General features: G+C 42.2%; 1 long non-coding RNA gene across 2 annotated transcripts in view; it reads right to left on the bottom strand.

Moving 5' to 3' along the window:
• Positions 1–1,489: 1,489 nt before the first annotated feature.
• LOC144609114 (uncharacterized) overlaps positions 1,490–21,856 on the bottom strand; it is a 37,194-nt gene continuing 16,827 nt past the window's right edge. The window contains exons 2-4 of one of the 2 annotated variants that reach the window (XR_013549279.1): positions 5,445–5,613; positions 4,020–4,059; positions 1,490–1,626 (exon numbers count right to left, since the gene is read on the bottom strand). This is a non-coding gene — a long non-coding RNA (uncharacterized LOC144609114). The remainder of the gene's footprint in view (positions 1,627–4,019; positions 4,060–5,444; positions 5,614–21,856) is intronic. The other variant, XR_013549278.1, reaches the window with a different exon arrangement.

Here is a 21,856-nt window from a genome sequence, read left to right as displayed (position 1 = left end):
ACTCCATTCAATGTATCATCAACTGTGAAAGATATGAAAGTACAGGTAAATACTGGAGCATAAGGCTTCAAGACAGTGATAATCTGCTTCGCACACACTAACATATACAGTGCCCCCAATAATGTTTGGGACAAGGACCCATCATTTATTTATTTGCCTCTGTACTCCACAATTTGAGATTTGCAATAGAAAAAAAATCACATGTGGTTAAAGTGCACATTGACAGATTTTATTAAAGGCCATTTTTCTACATTTTGGTTTCACCATGTAGAAATTACAGCTGTGTTTATACATAGTCCCCCCCATTTCAGGGCACCATCATGTTTCGGACACATGGCTTTACCGGGTGTTTGTAATTGCTCAGGCGTGTTTAATTGCCTCCTTAATGCAGGTATAAGAGAGCTCTCAGCACCTAGTCTTTTCTCCAGTCTTTCCATCACCTTTGGAAACTTTTATTGCTGTTTATCAACTTGAGGACCAAAGTTGTGCCAATGAAAGTCAAAGAAACCATTATGAGACTGAGAAACAAGAATAAAACTGTTAGATACATTAGCCAAACCTTATGCTTACCAAAATCAACTGTTTGGACATCATTAAGAAGAAAGAGAGCACTGGTGAGCTTACTAATCGCAAAGGGACTGGCAGGTCAAGGAAGATCTCCACAGCTGATGACAGAAGAATTTTTCTCTATAATAAAGAAGAATCTCCAAACACCTGTCCGACAGATCAGAAACACTCTTCAGGAGTCAGGTGTGGATTTGTCAATGACCACTGTCCGCAGAAGACTTCATGAACAGAAATACAGAGGCTACACTGCAAAATGCAAATCACTGGTTAGCCGCAAAAATAGAATGGTCAGGTTACAGTTTGCCAAGAAATACTTAAAAGAGCAACCACAGTTCTGGAAAAAGGTCTTGTGGACAGATGAGACAAAGATTAATTTATATCAGAGTGATGGCAAGAGGAAAGTATGGAGGAGAAAAGGAGCTGCCCAAGATGCAAAGCATACCACCTCATCTGTGAAACACGGTGGTGGGGGTGTATTGGCCTGGGCATGTATGGCTGCTGAAGGAACTGGCTCACTTATCTTCATAGATGCGACTGCTGATGGTACTAGCGTAATGAATTCTGAAGTGTATAGACACATCCTATCTGCTCAAGTTCAAGCAAATGACTCCCACAACTATTTGTCCCAAACATTATGGAGGGCACTGTGACATGATTTACCTTGAATGCATGAAGATAGACACAAAAAGCTGGGGTAACTCAGCAGGACAGGCAGCATCTCTGGAGAGAAGGAATAGGTGATGTTTCAATCTAGACCCTTCATCAGACTGGTTAGGGATAAGGGAAACGAGAGATATAGACGATGATGCAGAGAGATAAAGAACAATGAATGAAAGATACGCAAAAAAGAAACGATGATTATGGACACAGGTCATTGTTAGCTGTTTGTTGGGTGAAAATGTGAAGCTAGTGCGACAGGTGGGGGAGGGATAGAGAGAGGGAATGCCGGGCTCACTTAGTTAGAGTAATTTCATACCATTGGGCTGTAAGCTGCCCAAGCGAAATATGAGATCTGTTCGTCCAATTTGTGTTTAGCTTCACTCTGACAATGGAGGAGACCTAGGAGAGAAAGATTTGTGTTTACATTAAAGAACCATTTCCTAACCTGAAAGGACTGTTGGGGTCCCTGGACAGAATCGAGGGTGGAGGTATAGGGTCAGGTGTTGCATCTTCTGTGGTTGGAGGAAGTGGTTTGGGTGGGAAGGGATGAGTTGACAAGGGAGTTGCAGAGGGAATGGTCTCTGTGGAAGGCAGAAAGAGGTGGAGATGGGAAGATGTGACTAGTGTTGGGATTCTATTGGATGTGGCGAAGATTTTGGAGGATTTTGTGTTGAATGCGACGTCGGATGGGGCGAAAGGTAAGGACTAGAGGGACTCAGTCTCTATTGCGACTCGGGGGAGGGGGAGCAAGGGCGGAGCTGCGGGGTACCGAGGAGACACAAGTTAGGGCCTCATCTATGATGGGAGAAGGAATCCCCCATTCCCTAAAGAATGAGGACATCCCGGATGTCCTGGTATGGAACACCTCATCTTGGGCGCAGATGTGGTGTAAGCGGAGGAATTGGTAGGGGATAAAGTCTCTGCAGGAAGCAGGGTGGGAAGAAGTGTAGTCGAGATAGTTGTGGGAATCAGTGGGTTTGTAATAGACGTCAGTTTCATGCAATGGAGACTGTGAGATCAAGAAAGGGGAGGGAGGTATCAGAGATAGTCCAAGTCAATTTGAGTGCAGGATGGAAATTGGTGAAGTTGATGAAGTCCATGAGTTCTGCATGGGTGCAGGAGGTAGCACCAATGCAGTCGTCAATGTAACGGAGATAGAGTTCGAGGATAGGGCCAGTGTACGCCTGGAACAGGAATTGGTCAACGTACCCTACAAAGAGGCAGGCATAGCTGGGGCCCATGTGAGTGCCCATAGCTAAGCCTTGGACTTGGAGGAAGTGGGAGTAGTCGAAGGAGAAGTTGTTGAGGGTGAGGACCAGTTCCGCTCGGCAGAGTAGAGTGTTAGTAGAGGAAAATTGGATGGTTCTGCAGTTGAGAAAGAGACGGAGGGCTTTAAGGCCTTCCTGGTAGGGTATGGAGGTGTAGCTGATCTCAGTATTAGGTGTGCATGTATTAATTCCGTTACCCTTTCATTTAATTTCAGGTTTTCGTGTGCCTTTTGTGTTGGCAGACCTCTGCGAATGAATAAAGTTCTATTGTATCGTATCGTATCATTTATGGCACCCCATGCCCTTCACACTAGAAGTGTGCAAAGCTGTCACAGTATCATTTTGGAACATAAAATTGAAGATCAAATTAAACAGGTGCCACCAAAGCCAATTTGATCTCCGATATCTTTCACCTCTTTTGCTCCTGTTTGAGCTTGCTCTAAAATTAGGTGACATCTGGATAAATTGGCTTAATCATTCAGTGCAAATTGGGCCAACTAAGATATTTCATGGTTCCACTGTTGTAAAAGTATTCAATATCGGAAACAAAACAGGAATGCAAGCACAGGGCACAATCAATAACTCAAGTGACTGATTAGAATCATGAAAAGCTGTAAGAGTTCAATTCATTGTCCTGTACTGTTGAATAATTATCCATTTAGTCCTATTTCCTGCTCTAACCTATTGCCTTTCAAATGTTTCCCTTCAAGGCATTCATTTTATTTCCCTTTAAAGAATCCATTGACCTTAATTTCAGTGATTTTGGTGAGCTGTTACCAGCAACTTTGGGAGACATTATACTTGCTCACATATGCTTGGAAATTCCAACGTTCTGGGCATTTAATTAGATAAATCACAACCATTCTCCACAAAGTGCTGGAGAAACTCAGGGGGTCAGGTAGCATCTCTGGAGAATATGGATAGATGATGTTTCAGGTCGAGATCCTTCTTCAGACTGATGTGGGGGGTGGGGGAGGCAGGAGGGGACATGAGGACATGACAACACCTGGCAAGTGCTAAGTGGATAGGTGGAAATGTGAGGTGGGGGGTGGGTTGGATAGGCAGATAGGTGGGCAAAGGCGAGCGATGAAAAGACAAAAGCTGTGAGATAAAAATATAATAGTTACAAATTGTGAAGCCAGAGGAGGGAATGTAGGTGGAAGGTGAGAGGGAGGGGACAAATGAGTGCAAGTCCAGGTGGGGCACAGGGAAGAGAGGAAAACAAAAATTTTGGGGTGGGGGGGGGGGGGGGAGGGAGGAGAAAGAAGGGAGAGGTTAATGGAGAGTCTCAGGACAGAAAGCTCATTGTGGGAATGAGAGCGTTTTAACGCCTCTTCCCATTTGCACACAGACTATTCTTTCCTGGGCCTCTTCCATTGCTAGAGTGAGGCCACACACAAGCTGGAGGAACAGCTCATATTCTGCTTGGTTAGCATATAACCCAAATGTATGAACATTGAATTCTCCAGTTTTAGGTAACGTACCCTTCTTCTGGTTCATAATTTACAACATTACTATCCTTACCTCACGTCCTTGCAGTTTCGAGTCGAGATCCTTCTTCAGACTGAAAGTCACAGGAAAGGGAAAAAAGAAATATAGACAATGATGTCGAGAGATAAAGAACAATGAATGAAAGATATGCAAAAAAGTAACGACGATAAAGGAAACAGGCCATTGTTAGCTGTTTGTTGGATGAAAATGAGAAGATGGTGCGACTTTGGTAGGGGAGGGATAGAGAAAAAGGGAATACCGAGGTTACTTGAAGTTAGAGAAATCAATATTCATACCACTTGGCTGTAAGTTGCCCAAGCGGAATATGAGATGCTGTTCCTCTAATTTGTGTTTCACCTCACTCTGACAATGGAGGAGACCTAGGGCAGAAAGGTCTGTGTGGGAATGGGAAGGAGAATTAAAGTGTTTAGCGACCGGGAGATCAGGTAGATTCAGGTGGACTGAATGAAGATGTTCAGCAAAACGATCGCCCAGTACGTTTGGTCTCGCCAATATATAAGAGTCCACATCCTGAACAACGGATACAATAGATGAGGTTGGAGGAGGTGCAATTGAATTTCTTCCTATCCTGAAAGGACTGTCGGGATCCTTGGACTGACGCGAAAGAGGAGGTATAGGGACAGGTGTTGCATCTTCTGCGGATGCTGGGGAAGGTACCTGGGTAGGGGGTGCTTTGGGTGGGAAGGGATGAGTTAACCAGGGAGATGCGGAGGGAACGGTCTCCGCGGAAGGAGGAAAGGGGTGAAGACGGGAAGATGTGACTAGTGTTGGGATCCCGTGGCAAAAAATTCGGAGGATTATGTGTTGTATGCGACAGCTGATGGGGTGAAAGGTAGGACGAGGGGGACTCTGTCTCTGTGCGACTAAGGGGACGGGGGGAAAGGGCGGAGCTGTGGGGTACCGAGGAGACATGAGTGATGGCCTCATCTGTGATGGGAGAGGGGAACCCCCGTTCCCTAAAGAATGAGGACATCTCGGATGTCCTGGTATGGAATACCTCATCTTGTGGGAAGATGCGGCGTAGACGGAGGAATTGGGAGTAGGTGATAGAGTCTTTGCAGGAAGTTGGGTGAGAAGAAGTGTAGTCAAGATAGTTGTGGGAAAATGTTGCCTCTGTTCTGTCATTACCATCCTTTCTTCCAATAAATACAGTTTCTCCTTAGTTACTCAATTAAAAATCATTTGATGAAATATTAATTTGCTTACTTAATATTCACTCTTAACGCTCACTTTCAGCACAATAGTAAGCCCCTTACCAATGAAGACAGGAGGGTGGGTGAATAATTCGGAACTGCTAATGGTGGTCTGTGCAGTCATCTGAACTGTCAAGAGTTTTTAATCTCCCACTGAGAAAAAAAACTTTACAGAGCACAAATGTAGGAAACTAAATACAAAGGATAGACATTAAAGGCTAAAATAAATCAGAATAATATTTACTTGAATTATTTCTTTTATTATGTTTTTGCACTGGCCTTTGTAATTCTTCTCTGCTGAAGTTGCTCTTATTCTGAAAAATCCTTTAGTCTGCCTCAGTCGCTCTTCCGAATTTTCTTCAAATTACTTAAATATCACAATCATGGAGATCAAAAATGGATGAATTTTGTGTCTATGAATTGAAATGAAAATGACCGTTGAACAAAATATTTGCTTGATCCACAGCCACTGTAAAAGCTTACTCAACCTATAAAGTATTTTAAGATTGTTTCCCTAATTGCTAGAAACTAGAATAAGTAGTCCTCAGATGCTGACTGGTTTCATCAGGCCATGTTGCCTTGTAGAATTATGCAGTATTTTTAATCTAATCTGCAGATCGTTATTCTTGCATCCTTATAAATCAAAATTGTTTCATGATCAAAGCGATTTTTCACTTTAAATTGCGTTGGTCTGCTTCTCTTTCATTTTATTTGGACCGATATCAAGTACACTCATTATCCACTTGGGACAGTTGATGGTTCCTTTAGAAAGCTGAATCTATCGTTTTCTAAGGGTCACTGATGGAGTGAATAGTTTACAATTACATTCAGGAGATTGATTTATTTATGCAAATTCATGTATGCTTGAATTTAGTTGAATTTCCCTTGACTTCATCAAAAGTAGTCTGGCTTGCACATATGTTTTATATGTAAAGGAAACAAGTAGTAGGCCATTTAAGAAAATAATTTGGCAAAGTGAACCGTGTTTCAATGGTTCAGGACAATATAGTTATGTCTTATGTAATAGTCCTTGCTTTGATCTCTCTGAAAACTGAACTAAATCTTGTGCCAAATTTCAGAATAATACCATATATTGCTTGGAAATCTTGACTAAGCTAACATTATCGATAAACTATAAATGTTTAATGTGGTGGCTTCTTAATTCTTGATCAAAACAATCTTTTTTTGTATATTAACCCTTACTTACCGCTTTTCAGGGCAGGTAGTAGTCATTGTCTCAGAATGGCTGAAAGTCAGTCAGGAACTTTCAACCATTATCAAGATGTATTCATCTACACCTATGCACAGAAGACATACTTTTAAAAATCTTATTCGAATGATGGCTCCTCAGCGTTTGGAGTTAATGTTTAGTGAATTTTCTATTATTCTCAATTTTGTAGAGATCCAGATTTTATATTTATTGAAAAATGTACACTTGTTTCAATTCAATACGAAACAGAAAATATACGTGTTCTCTTCATTATACTAGAAACAAGTCCTACTTCTCCAGGCTAGGCAGAAGTTCAAGTAGTGTTGCCATATGGTTATACCTTTTTACTAACTTTAAGATGTCACCACTCTTGTGGATTGCCCTAAATTTATGATATTGAATTGGTCCTTTATCAAATGAATGCCACAGCTAAATTGTCCATACACAAAGTCCAAAATTATAGAACAAAGAACAAAGGACAGTCTAGCATTGCAACAGCCACTTCAGCCCACAACATCTGTGCCGAATATTATGTCAAAGAACCCTTCTCTGCCTGTACACAATCCTCTATTCCTTGCATATCCATGTACTTATCCAAACGTATCTAAAATAATTTTTTGTCATGTTTGCCTCCACCATCCCTGGAAGCATGTTGCAGGCATTCAGTATCCTCTACGTAATACAATTTGCCCCATATTTCCCTTTTAACTTTACCCCTCTCACCTTAAAGCTATAGCCTCTAGTATTAGATATTTCCATCTGGGAAACAAGGTTCTAACCATCTGCCCACTTCTCCTTGTCAATAATCCAGTAAACCTCCTCTACGCCCTTTCCAAAGCCTCCACATCCTTCCGACATTGAGGTGACCAGAACTGCTTGCAATCGTCCAAATGTGGACTAACCTTAGTCCTATAAAGCTGCATTTATTACTCATAGTTCAGTTGTTGCTTTACCCTACCTTATCTTTTCCAAAATAAATTCACCACTGTTTTGAAATGAATGAATTAAAATTTTGCATTACTTTGATTTGTTCACTCCTAGAATTATTTTCATAAATCTTCACATTTCTTGACTATCACTAGCTCCAATATACTTCCAATAACGATACACAAACCAACCCTCTTTAGTCAGAGGGTGGTGAATCTGTAGAATTCTTTGCCATAGAAGCCTGTGGAGGCAAAGTCAGTGGATATATTTAAGGTACAGATAGATAGATTCTTGATTAGTGTCAGCGGTTATGGGGAGAAGGCAGGAGAATGGCGTTAGGAGGGATAGATCAGCCATGATTGAATGGCAGAGTAGACTTGATGGGCCGAATGGCCTAATTCTACTCCTATCACTTATGATCTTATGAACCTTGGGATAATGGTGTCTGGAAGCCATCTTTATATAGCCTGCATTATCGAGTCTCACCAATTTCACTCAACAGAGTCCATGAATGAGATGACATATGGATAATTGGTACAGGAGGAAAATATATCAGATCAGAGTCCAGACCAGTTGCTGTTCTGAGAAGTTCCTTCTGACTTTAAAAGTACAATTTTCTGGAAATTCTGATGTAATGTTCGGAGAAATGTTCAACAGGTTCTTTACAACTCCTCACATCCACAATAACTGGAACCAAATTAACTCTTTAGAATGAGCATAGTCAAGTCAAGTCAAGTCAATTTATTTGTATAGCACATTTAAAAACAACCCACGTTGACCAAAGTGCTGCACATCTGACTAGGAAAAAAAAAGAAACATACAGTGGCAGGCAGCCAAAAACAACGGCGCGGCCATCTTGAACAAAATGTTAATTCAATCACCCACAGTCCAACAACAAAAGCATTAAATAAGCATCAAAATTACACCCCCAAAAAAACAGTCCAACAATAAAAGCACTAAACAGGCATCCAAATTACCCAACCCCAAAAAAACCCAAAACACAGTCCAACAATAAAAGCATTAAATAGGCATTCAAATCACACAACCCCAAAACCCCCAAAAACACAGTCCAACAATAAGAGCGCTAAACAGGCATTCAAATTACACAAACCCCAAAACCCCCAAAAACAGTCCAACAATAAAAGCATCAAACAGGCACTCAAACCACCCAACCCCAAAAACACACAAAAAAAGAAACATCCATCAAAGAAACATCCATCACAGTGAGTCTCCTCCAGTCCTCTCCTCACTGTGATGGAAGGCCACAATGTCTTTCCCTTCTCCCGCTGTCCTCGCCCGCAGTCAGGTTGTTGTGGTTGCAGGCCGCACCGGACGGTCCACAGCGGGCCAAGCCCAAGGCGCGTCGCGTTGCAGCCGCTCCCGCAGCCTCCGAAGACGGCCGGCTCCACCGATGATAAGTCCGATCCGGGCGGGCGAACACGCTGCTGCTGCCGCTGTTGCTGCACGTCGGGGCGGTCGTGGCTCCCGACATTGAAGCCCCCGCCCAGCAGAGAAATATCCCGCGGCATATCTTAGGCCGCGCCGGATGGTGAAATGTCCGCGACCCAAGCCCCGCGATCCGGGGCGGGCGAACCCGCTGCCGCTGCCGGAGCTCCCGATGTCGGCATCCACGCGGTCCGAGCCTAAGGCGAGTCGCAGCCGCTCCCGCAGCCTCCGAAGACGGCCAGCTCCGGTGGTGGTCAGTCCGATCCGCAGGCTCTGTGAACCAGAGCCCTGGAGGCCGACAGCTCCAGGAGTTGGGCTGATGGTAGGCCGCAGCAGGAACGGAGACACGGCCCAGAAAACAAAGGTCGGGTCTCCGTTCGGAAGGGACACATATTTACAATGTTACAGTTTCCCCCTCCCCCCCACATACACACATAGTACACAAACACAAAAACACCACATCACAACTACAATTAAGACCAAAAAAAACCAACAAAAACACAAAGACAAATGGACCGCAGGTGAGCTGCAGCTGCTAGGGCAGTGCCGCCATTTTGGGAGCTTGTTAGACTGTCAAAAACGCCACACCTCGCACTTCTCTGTATTAAATTCCATCACTTGATGCGTCTTTATATATAAAAACATCATATATGTAAAAACATCATATATATAAAAGACTAGGTGATAAAATGGGTCAAAACCGTAGCCTTTGTATTCTGGATTAAGGCCAGGTAGACGTCTCCTTTCTTTGTTGAATGAATGTTGTGTCAAATAAGAATTAGCTTCCTTGGATAGTTGCCAGTAGATACAGTTGTCAGCATAAAATGGTCTATAATTCTGCATTAATTGGTGCTGTCACTGAAGAGGCATTACAATGGCTGACGTGGGAAATGAAAGTTTGTGATTATTGTGATGATGGATATAAATTAAGGCAAGACCTGAAAATGCACAATGCCAGTTAAAAAGAGAGAAAAATATCATTTTAGGCCAGAGCTTGCTTCCCTCACACTATTCAGCATTATTTTGAACATACAAAATAAAAATAAACTTACTTTGTACCTTACCTTTGTTTATATTCACGCGTGACATTAACTGAATATAACTAGAAGCTGCCTAGATAACACAAATATGCCTTCAGTGGGGAAAAAAAGCTCCATTTATTACATCCCACAGCTCTCAGGCATTTTAGAGTGAAATTACCAGTCTAATGTAGGACAAGTAACAGAAAATTTATGTAAAATAATAACACCAGTGGAATAAATGACCAAATAGTGAGAGACTTTCTTTTGTGATTACATTTTAGATATAACTATTGGTCAGAACACCAGCATAAATAAGCAGCTTCCTCACATTGCTTGGGACCCAGGTTCGTTCCTTACCTCAGACGCTGTTTGTGTGAAGTTTGCATGTTCTCCCTGTAACCACTTGGGTTTCCTCTAGGTTCTACTGTTTCCTCCCACTTCCCAAAGACATGGAGGGTGGTAGATTAATCGGATGTTATAAATTACCCTTTGTTTGTAGGCGGGTGGTAGAATCTGGGGAAATTAATGGGAATGTGGGAAGAATGAAAATTGGGATTAATGTAGGATGAGTGTAAATGAATGGATTATGGTCAGTGTGGATTTTGTGTGCTGTCTCTCTCGAATGATGCTGTACATTTAGCTCAGATGGCAGATGACAAAAATCTAAACAAAAACTGCAGTTCCAACGAAAAGTCTCTGATCTGAAACATTCACTCTATTTTTCTTTCCACAGATGCTGCCTGACGTGCTGAGTGTTTCCAGCATTTTCTGGTTTTATTTCAGAATGCAGACAAGATCTCAGTTTAATGAATTCCTATCTGATCTCCCTTGATCGACTGTGTAAACTTGAGATTGCTTGAAATTCTACCCTGTGTCCTAATGGGCATCTAATCCCATTCACTCCTCATCCTTGTGCCTCCTGACTTATCCCAGTACCTATTTAGGTAATGTGTATGAAGAAACTGCAGATGTTAGTTCAAACCAAAGATAGACACAACCCCTGACTGGACATTCAGCCAATTGGGTTTAATCCCACAATTTCTCAGTCTGAAGAAGGGTCTTGACATGAAACGTCAACTATTCCTTTTCTCCAGAGGTGCTATTTGACCCACTGAGATACTCCAGCTTTTTATGTCTATCCATTTAAGTAATATGTCAATACCTCTTCTTGTCCAAACACCCTCTGGCACTCAACTCTCTTGGATTTTATTGCTCTACCATTGAGAGGCCTCAGTTGCCAAGTTCAAAGCTCTAGAATTCTATCCCAAACCACTCCACCTCTTAAACAGACACTAAAACCTGCTTCTTTAATTACATTTTTGATCACTTGAGCTCTTATATTGTGACTTGGTGTCAATTCAACGTTGACATCTCGACATTTTACCACCCTCCAGTGTCGAATGTTGTTCTGAGAAAAAGGCAATGACTCTGACCGTGCAGTATTCTTTTAACAATGTAGCAAATTGCCAATTTTGACTTTGTGCTCAATTATTTTGACTGGAACCTACAACAAATTAGAAGAAATAGCGCTACCAAATGAGACACAACTAATCCTTAAATTATTCTGTCACCCGAATAGTCAATTCAGTTACATCCATGAGTCTGAAGAAGGGTCCGGAGCTGAAAAGCTGTCTGTCCATTCCCTCCCCAGCTCCTACCTGACCTGCTGAGTTCTTCCAGTACTTTCTGTTTTGCTCAGTTACATCCCAAGCAGCCTGAAACCATCATTGCTTGTGGATGAAATCATGTATTTTCACATCCACTGATGCAATTAGATCATTTCCATCAGTTTTTTTCAAAAAAGACAGTTCAAAAATATTACATAACACAAATATCACTACATACCTGTCTGAATATGAAATGTTTTAAAGCTTCTACATTGTCTACTGTCATGTCTACTGTCAGCAGACATATTTCTATTACTCTATGCTAGTACTCACTATATTTTATTGACCTACCAGGAATTTTGCCTGTGAAACATTATGAGCTCTGAAAAGCCATGTCAGTGCCAGTAAAGATTTGGACATTCAGCCAATTGGGTTTAATCCCACAATTTCTCATTGTAGAAATCCACGATGTTGATTATTTATTGTACAATGGTCATTTGGAAATGCATGAATTGAGGCTTTGCTTTATCCCCATTTCCAGATTTATTCTGGGAATATTGTCAGGCCTCATCATTTTGATCTCACAGACAGGCTGAAGACAGGAATTAGGATTTATTTTGCACAATTCCAAACGTATGAAGAATCTCATAAGTAATTCTAACCTAATTCTCTGACAATGATGGGATCAGATCAGGTGCTTATTTTGCACTCTGCCAGACATTACTTTCCATTGAAGTAAAGTTGGACGTGGGGTAAAACAGATGCCCATCCACTTCTGTCAGTTTCCTGTCAGGCAACTCAGGTTAAAATTACATACCAATAATAGCACACATTTGACCAATTCTATAGTCAAATAGTTCAGTATAGTGCTCTCCGTAATGTTTGAGACAAAGACATTTATTTATTTGCCTCTGTACTCCACAATTTGAGATTTGTAATAGAAAAAAATCACATGGTTAAAGTGCACATTGTCAGATTTTAATAAAGGTCATTTTTATGCATTTTGGTTTCACCATGTAGAAATTACAGCAGTGTTTATGCATAGTCCCCCCATTTCAGGGCACCATAATGTTTGGGACACAGCAATGTCATGTAAATGAAAGTAGTCATGTTTAGTATTTTGTTGCATATCCTTTGCATGCAATAACTGCTTGAAGTCTGCGATTCATGGACATCACCAGTTGCTGGGTGTCTTCTCTGGTGATGCTCTGCCAGGCCTGTATTGCAGCCATCTTTAGCTTATGCTTGTTTTGGGGGCTAGTCCCCTTCAGTTTTCTCTTCAGCATATAGTTTTTAAATATTTCTGTCATTGTGCTACTCTGTGAAAAACGTAAACTGTTTATTATAATTCTGAATAAAATTTGTAAACGTTTCTGCAAAAAAGTACAATATGCTCACTCTTACTACAAATGATCTGGTTTGCTGAGATTAACTGACAATTTATTGTTTGTTGCACTAGACCAATTTATTTATGTGCACTAGACCAAGTGGACCCGTCCAAACCTCTGCATTGGTGCAGCACCCTCTCCTCCCCCTCCCCTCTGCAACACCCTCTCCTCCCCTCCCCCCCCCTCTCTCCCCCCCTCTTCCCGCCCCCACCCCTCTTCTCCCTCCACCCCACTTCTCCCCCCCCTCCCACTCTCTCCCCCCCCCCCCCCCCACTCTCTCTCCCCATCTTGATATTCTTTCCCTCTGTTCCGTTATTGCTCAAGGTGTTATAACTTGCTATATAACTGCAAAACACTGCCAGCAATTCTGGTCACAAATACATTGCAGGGAAGTACATAAAATATGACTAGAGACGCAGACCATTCAGCCCAATTCACAGACGCTCTATTAGAGCTTCCATCCTGAAGCAACATCATCAGCTACCTTTGATCTTCACCCACACAAGGTTGCATCACTTTCCATTCAAAATGTCTATTTGGCTGCAAACTTCCAATTTTCACTATAGCTTCCCTATTTGATTTTTTTATAACTGCCTTACATTGGACACAAGAAACTGCAGATGCTGGAGTCTTATGCAGAACACAAAGAACTCAGGAAACGGAGGAACTCAGCGGGACAGGCAGCTTTTATTTTGAAGGTGACACTTTGGGTTGGTTCCTTCTTCAGTCATTGAATGTGGTTGGGGAGAGAAAGATGAATTGAGTTTGGGGGTGGGACTAGAGCCTGGCAAATTATATTTACAGCCGAAAGGGGAGGGGTTGATTGGCGGAAGGGTGGACAAAGGCTAGACGAAAGGGTGACAAAAGGTGACTAAACAAGACAATAGGGAGACAAAATGTCAGATAAGTGAAGAGAAGTGAAATGCAAAGTCAGAGGGAGGGATCTTGATGGAAGGGGACGGGGTGGAGGTGCGGGGGAGGTGGAAGGGAGGGGATAGTGGGAGGAATGGGTGTGCACCCAGATGGCCGTCGGCAACATGTGTTAGGCAACATCTCTGAAGAACATGGATTGGCGATGTTGTGGATCGGGAGGCTTCTTCATGCAGAACACAAAGTTCTTGAGCAAAAATGAACTCTCCAAGTTTAAGAGTGTGAAGTTATTTTATGGTTATTTTTGAAAGATCAAGAAATTGAGGGCAATGTGGAATTTGTACAGAAGTGGAACGAGGATTGGGGCAGATGAGCCATGATCATTTGAATGGGAGGATAGACATGAGGTTTCTGGCCCATTTCTCCCATTTTCACTGCTTTTCACTATATCTCAGTACATGTGACAATTCCACATCTTTGGAATGTGGAACTGGAGCTCCCAGAGAAAACACATGCTGTCACGGGAAGAATGCATGAACTCCATACCGACAGCACATGTAGTCAGGATCGACCCAGGTCTCTGGATCTGTAAAGGGCCTGTCCCACTTAGGCGATTTTAAGGCGACTGCCGGTGACCAGGCTGTTGCCGGGATGTCGTGGGCATGATCGTGAGGAATCTTCCAAGAATCGGAGTGGATCTTGCTGAGAAATCAACTGGAGTGAAATTTCTCGGCAACAGCTGGCTTGTTGCCAGGTATCGTTGCTTATTGCGGGCACGGTCGCATGCTGTCCCCAGGCTTGCTAGGTTGTCTTATATGTATTTAGAAGCACATAATATTTAAAAAAGTAAAGTCATTTCAAGATACCATAAAATACTTGTGTTTAACCAATTTATTTACCGTCAGGACATTTGACAGGTAGATTGGAGGCGACAGTTTCACAGTCAGGTAAGCGTGGGAATTTTTGCGATGTTTATGGCCATCAGCCATTACATTTAAAGTAGGCTTCCAACCAAGATATGCAACCCAGAAACCAGATATGCATCTCCTGTACATTTTCAAAGAATGCCCACACACTTTTCACAAAAATCCATTTAACCACTTTTAAAATTAAATTTCTCAATACTGCTATTAGTAAACTGGAAGTCAATCCAGTTTATGCCTTGTTATCGTGAAGCTTGGCTTTCAAGTAACCCGGGCAAGATATAATATTTCAAAACTCTCAGGTACTTACCGACTTGTCAGTGATTTCAGCGAACATTAGGATTCCAGAGAAGCATTGACAGCGTGGGAATTTTCACGATGTTTCTGAAGACGGTGTAATCTCGACCTGACTCGGCATTGTCGTGGTCATTGTCGTCGGGTAAAAGAAAATTTTGGCGATCTGCTACGACTTTGACAGTTGCCGGCAGTCGCCTAAAAAATCACCTAAGTGGGACAGACCCTTGAGGCAGCAACTCTACCGCTCCGCCACTGTAATTGGGGCAGTCTTGAGCGGCAAGGTGGTCAAGTCTTGCTCCTATTTTCTTATGTTCCTGTGCTGAATATAGAAATATGAGACGCAAATTTTAAGTGGTTGTTCCTGGCCCATGCTGAGTTTGGTAGGGAAGCGGGAGTGACCACTACCATTTGAAAGAATTCTTCAGCTTTGCCCATCATTTACAACTTCAGAAATAAAGTGAGAATTACTTTCGAAAAGTTTAAAGATTTTCTTTAAAAGGCTTCACTGGAACTCATAAAAGCTGTTCACTACCAAAGCCTCCAAGGAGTAACAAAGGAGTGCTGGGAAAGCATTGTATATACATAGATATCTGATCTTGACAATGTGTGGGCTTCTTGAAAACTTTCTGGATGAAAAACTAATTCAGAGTGTGATTAGATTCCACCAGATTGCAACTTTGATACAGGTCAGAAATTCTGCTGCATGGAGTATTTCCCCCGCTCCATGGATGGCATTGGCATGGTTATGTTCATTACCCATCTCCCAGTGTCCTGAGATATCAGTGAACATTCTCTGAACAACAGTGGTTCTTGGAAATGATGACATTGATACAGTACTTTTAATTGGAGTATTGATGGTGGGATAATGATGGCGATGCCATTGGAGCATAAAGAAGGTGTTTTGGTCAGGATGGGTCAAAATGATGCAATATAAAAGACAAGTAACGTTTTTTTCTGGTCTTTTATCTTGTGACATTTTTACGTGTACAACTAAATAGAAAATGAAGACATTCTTCTTACACATTAGTAACAAGATTTTAGAAATTCCAGATGTACTTAAATCTGCCAATGGCCCATTGCTTAATAGTGCAGAATTCCAAGTATTCACAGAATACTTTGAGTCTGGTAACACAAGAAGCCAATGAAGAAGCAAAAAGAGTATTAAAAAGACAATCTGCACATTCCAACTTGAAGTAAGATAGATCAACAGCTGAAATAGATGAGACACTACTCTGCCACTCCACAAGTGACCAGGCAAAGGATGGTTAAATAATTTGCTGATGATAAAAGGGAACTGAAAATTGTAAGATCAGGTAAGAATGAGCGCGAGGGTGTGTCTGCACGTCCACAGGTATGTGCATTTTGTGCGAGTGCTAGTGAGAGCGGTTTCACTACTCAGTTCTAAACCAGCTAATGTTAACGTTGAGATAGAAAAGAAAACATCTGTGGCTACAAGAAGAGATCCTCACAGAGGAATGTGTCTCATTATAATAAATCAAAGTCATTGTGATTGATCTTAGTAATTCTTAGGTTGCTGAAAATGAGACTGAGCTAAGAGATTGAGAAACCAACAAATGCAAGATAAAGTTGCCAGAATCCACAAGTCAGGAGACCTGCCAGACATCCAATCATAAAATCTATGTGAGATGTGGCTCATAAATTTAAATGTGTTTTATTGCAGACTCCAGATTGGGATTGAATCCAGATTTTTATGTGCAGCCAGAAACAGTCTGGTAGGAAGAGCAATACCACAGATAGTAGCTTCACGTTGCAGTATTAAAACTAGTGTATTTTAAGGTACATGTATACTTCAGCTTGAGTGAGGTGACTCCATTTGCAATCCTGAGTTTGAAGATTAGTCTTTGCCAGACATTTCCCTGGCACAAGCCTGGCTCCTGAAATTGGGAGCAGAAATCTAACAGTTTCCTGAAAGGCCTGCAGCAACAAGAATGGCTGCCAGCTGTTGAGCCTTCTGACTACTGTCCAAATATTGCAGTCAGAAGCCTCCGTCCTGACAATAGTCGGGGAGAAAGTGGACATTGTTCTAATTGCCTGCAACTACTGACTCCAACAGCTATCTTGACTATACTTCTTCATACTCTGCCTCTTGCAAAGATGCTATTCCCTATTCTTAATTCCTCCATTTCTGCCGCATCTGCTCCCAAGATGAAGTGTTCCATACTACGACATCTGAAATGTCCTCATTCTTTAGGGAACCTGGGTTCCCCCCTTCTGTCATAGATGAGGCTCTCACATGTATCTCCTCTGTTCCCCATTGTTCTGCTCTTGCCCCCCCTTTCCCCAAACACAACATGGACAGTTCCCCTGGTTCTCACCTTTCATCCCACCAACCTCCACATCCAACACATTATCCTCTAACATTTTCGTCACCTCCTAAGGGATCCCACCACCAACCACATCTTTCCATCTCCACCCCTTTACGCCTTCTGCAGAGACCGCTCCCACCACAACTCCTTGGTTCACTCATCCCTTCCCACCTCAATCACCACCTCCCCAGGTACTTTCCCCTGCAACCACAGGAGATGCAACACCTGTCCATATATCTCCTCCCTCAAATCCATCCAGGGATCCCGACCGTCCTTTCAGGTTCATCAGAGGTTCACATGTACTTTCTTTAACCTTATCTACTGCATCCGGTGTTCCCAATGTGGGCTCTTGTACATCGGCGAGACCAAACGTAGATTCGGTGACCATTTCACTGAACACTTACGTTTGGTCCACCTAGGCTGATGGGATCTCCCGGTTGCCAACCACTTCAACTCCCCTTCCCGTTCCCATTTCTGTTTTCGGCCTTCTCCACATGCAAATTGGACGAACAGCGCCTCATATTTTGCTTAGGTAGCTTACAACCCAGTAGTATGAACAAAGAACTCTTTAATTTTAAGTAACTTCTACTTACTCCCCTCGCCTCCCCCTTGCAAAAAATGCAGTCCGAAGAAGGGTCCTGACCTGAAACCATCCTTTTTCTCCAGAGATGCTGCCTGACCTGCTGAGTTATTCCAGCACTTTGTGTCTGTCACTACAACTAGAGGTTTCTGGCAGCACTTAACCAAAAGGTTCTATATAATTCTATGTAAGTAAAATGTTTAGCCTTCTTGTAAAACAGGTCTGGATGAAGATTACAGTTACCTACCTCTGCACGTTTGAACATATTCTCTTTTTTGCTCTTTTTGGTCCTATTGGTGGTAACTCCCAGTGAATCTGTAACTCACAGTGAGTACAGCAGAAGTCTCCATTCCAAGTGCTCATTCAAGAATTCTACTGGGAGTGAGTGGTCTTCTCCCAGTAGGCTCAATAGCATTAAGTTTTTCTTAAAACTACTGACAAGACAAGTTCTAATTGTACAGATCGATGCTCATCACACAGATTATTGCTATAGTTCTACTGCAAAAATTCAGAATCTCCAAGTCACCAATAAAAGATGAATCATTTTCTGAAAGAGGTTAGAGGTTTTAGGTTCTGAAATTCTCTGACCACTTGCACAAACTCCATGGACATTTAGGTGCTGAGATTTGGATTAAGTGGGTCTATAATCAGATTGAAAGGACGGAACTAGTGGGGTACCCCTTGGCCCTTCATTATTTGACTAGTTATATTAGTGCTATGGAGAGAAGCAGAGTGCAAAGAATTCAAGATGTGGAGGATTTTGTGACTCTGCAAATAGATTGAGTGAGTGAATCACAGGCAAATTTCCAAAAGGAAAGAGAATGCAAATGAGTAATATGCAGGGAACATGGTGTTCTTGTGGTTGAATCACAAAATGTTCGTAGTCGGGTGAAATGAGATATTAAGAGAGCAAATGCCATATTGACATTTATTATAGAGGTCAGAGTTTAGATTAGACGATAAGTCATAAGACCATAAGACAAAGGAGTAAAATAAGGCCGTTTGGCCCATCGAGTCTGCTCCACCATTTGATCATGGCTGATCTATATACCCCCCTCAACTCCCTCCCCCTCCCTTCTTCCCGTAACCTTTGACATCCTTACCAATCAAGAACCTATCAACCTCTGCTTTCAAAGTATCCAATGACTTAGCCTCCACAGTTACACCACCTGTGGCTAAAGAAGTTCCACCTCTTCTCCATTCTAAAGGTATGTCCTTTTATTTTGAGGCTTTGTCCTCTAGTCCTATACTCTCCCACTACTGGAAAAATCCTTTCCACATCTTTTAGGGAAGTTTTGTTACTTGTGGTGTGGTTGGAATACTATGCAGAATTTTGGTAGTCTTATCCAAGGAAGATTCACCAGAACGATCAAAATAAATGGAACTGATTTCAGACGATTGTCCTATCAAGAGAAGCTAAACAGGTTTGGTCTGTATTCTTTGGAGTTTAGAAGAATGGAGTGGTCTTATTGAAAAGTATAAGATCTTAAGAGGGCATGCCAGAGTAGATATCAATATATTTTCACTGATGGGAGAGTTTTGAACTAGGGGACATAGTTTCCAAGATAAGGAGCTTATCTTTTTAAACTGAGGTACATATAAATTTATTCTCGCAGAAGGTGGCAAATCTCTGGAATTCACTGCCTCAGAGTTTAGTTTAGAAACAGGCACTTCGGCCCACTGAGTACGCGTTGACCAACAATCTCCCATACACTACCCTACACACTTAGGACAATGTACAGAAGTCAACTAGTCAACAAACAAACCTACATGTCTTTGGGATATGAGAGGAAACCAGAGCATCTGGAAAAAATCCATAGAGTAACAGGAAGAATGTACAAACTCTGTATAGACAGCATCTGTAGTCAGTATAAGAAAATAACTGCAGATGCTGGTACAAATCGAAGGTATTTATTCACAAAATGCTGGAGTAACTCAGCAGGTCAGGCAGCATCTCAGGAGAGAAGGAATGGGTGACGTTTCGGGTCAGGATTGAACTCAGGTCTCTGGCGCTGTAAGGCAGCAACTCTACTGTTGTACCACCCTTAGTTGTGGAGGCTTGCTCATAAGAGGCATTTAAAGTGGAGGTAGATATATTTGTGAAAGTTTAGGGGATTGAGGGTAATGGATTCTGGCACAGAGTAGTTGAGGCCTGAGGTTGATCAAGAGTCATGAATGTTTTATTATCGTTTGGAACAGAAAAGTGAGAGCAATGTCTAGATTGTGTGGGTCTTTGATGACATTAGCTGCCTTCTTGAGGCAGTGCCTTCTGTAGATCCCTTTGATAGCGCAGAGGTCAATTGCCACGATGGACCGGGCAATATCTAGCACTTCCTGCAGCCTCTTTCACTCCTGGGCATTCGAGTTAACAACCAGGCCATGATGCAAACAGTCAGTATGTACTCTGCTGTACACCCCTGAACAATAGACAATAGGTGCAGGAGGAGGCCATTCGGCCCTTCGAGCCAGCACTGCCATTCAATGTGATCATGGCTGATCATTCTCAATCAGTACCCCGTTCCTGCCTTCTCCCCATACTGTTCCTGCCTTCTCCCCATACCCCCTGACTCCGCTATCCTTAAGAGCTCTTTCCAGCACTCTTGAATGCATTCAGATAACCGAATCGCCTCAATCTTCTCAGGAAGTAAAGACATTGAAGAACTTTCTTTGCTATTGCACCAATGTGCTCGGCCCAGGGTAGATCTTAAGACATATACTCGCCTATGAACTTGAAGATGTTGATCAGCCATATTGAATGGCAGCACAGGGGTAAGGGACCAGGTGACCTACTCCTACTTTTTTAGTTTAGTTTAGAGATACAGCAAGGAAATAGGCCCTTTGGCTCACCGAGTCCACACCAACCTGCGATCCCCACACATTAACACTATTCTACACTAGGGCCAATTTTTACATTTATACCAAGCCAATTAACCTACAAACTTTTACGTCTTTGGAGTGTAGGAGGAGACCAATCTCAGAGAAAACCCATGCAGGTCATGGGGAGAGCGTACAAACTTCGTACACACAAGCACCTGTCGTCAGGATCAAACCCGGGTCTCTGCGTTTTAAGGCAGCAACTCTACCGCTGCCCATGCCCATAATTTCCCATGTTCATTGTGAAAATGCAAGGCCAGGATCGTGTTGGCACTGGAATAGATTAGATAAAGGTTTGGCTAGTTCTGACACACGTCTTCAGTGCTGCTGCTGTGATTTTGTCTGCTGCAGTAATTTGTAATGTGTCCCGTCATTCATTGATATCACATGGAGTGAATCAAATTGTCTGGCTTTTTAAAAAAAATGTGGATCTCAGGAAGAAGTATGATCAATCATTCACTTTGTGCTTCTGCCAAAGATTGATAGCAATGCTTCAGCTTTGTCTTTTGTAAATGTCATTAAACAAACTGGGTTAGTTCAATGTCCTGTCGTTTGAAGACAGAAATTAGATTTGCTGTCTGTCAATTATTTGTTTATGTAATCGAGCCTCTTCCAACACCTCTCTCTTTACTTTGGCAATTCGCAGATATCTTCCTTAAGTTTGGTCAGCTTTGTGAGTATTGTTTTCCTTACAATATTAAATATTCTATCTCCATCAATTTTAGCTACTAAAACAAGAACGGAGATGAGGAAAAACTTTTTCAGTCAGAGAGTTGTAAATCTGTGGAATTCACTGCCTCAGAAGGGAGTGGAGGCCAAGTCTCTGAATGCATTCAAGAGAGAACTAGATAGAGCTCTTAAGGATAGCGGAGTCAGGGGATATGGGGAGAAGGCAGGAACGGGGTACTGATTGAGAATGATCAGCCATGATCACATTGAATGGTGGTGCTGGCTCGAAGGGCCGAATGGCCTACTCTTGCACCTATTGTCTATTGTCTAATATGCATTAAAAGAAATGTCATGAAACATCCCAAGGTGCTGCTGAAAAGGTTATCCAACAATGTTTGGCATCAAAGCTGATTAGATTTAAACTAGATTTTAAAGAGAATCTTGAAGAATGAACAAGAGATAGAGAGTAGAATGGTCTGGGAGGTAATTCAGAGCATAGAGCTTTGGTATGGTTAC

Source organism: Rhinoraja longicauda, chromosome 2 (genome assembly GCF_053455715.1).
Source record: "Rhinoraja longicauda isolate Sanriku21f chromosome 2, sRhiLon1.1, whole genome shotgun sequence".
In the NCBI taxonomy this organism is placed as follows: domain Eukaryota; kingdom Metazoa; phylum Chordata; class Chondrichthyes; order Rajiformes; family Arhynchobatidae; genus Rhinoraja; species Rhinoraja longicauda.
This window is presented reverse-complemented; position numbering and strand designations above follow the sequence as displayed.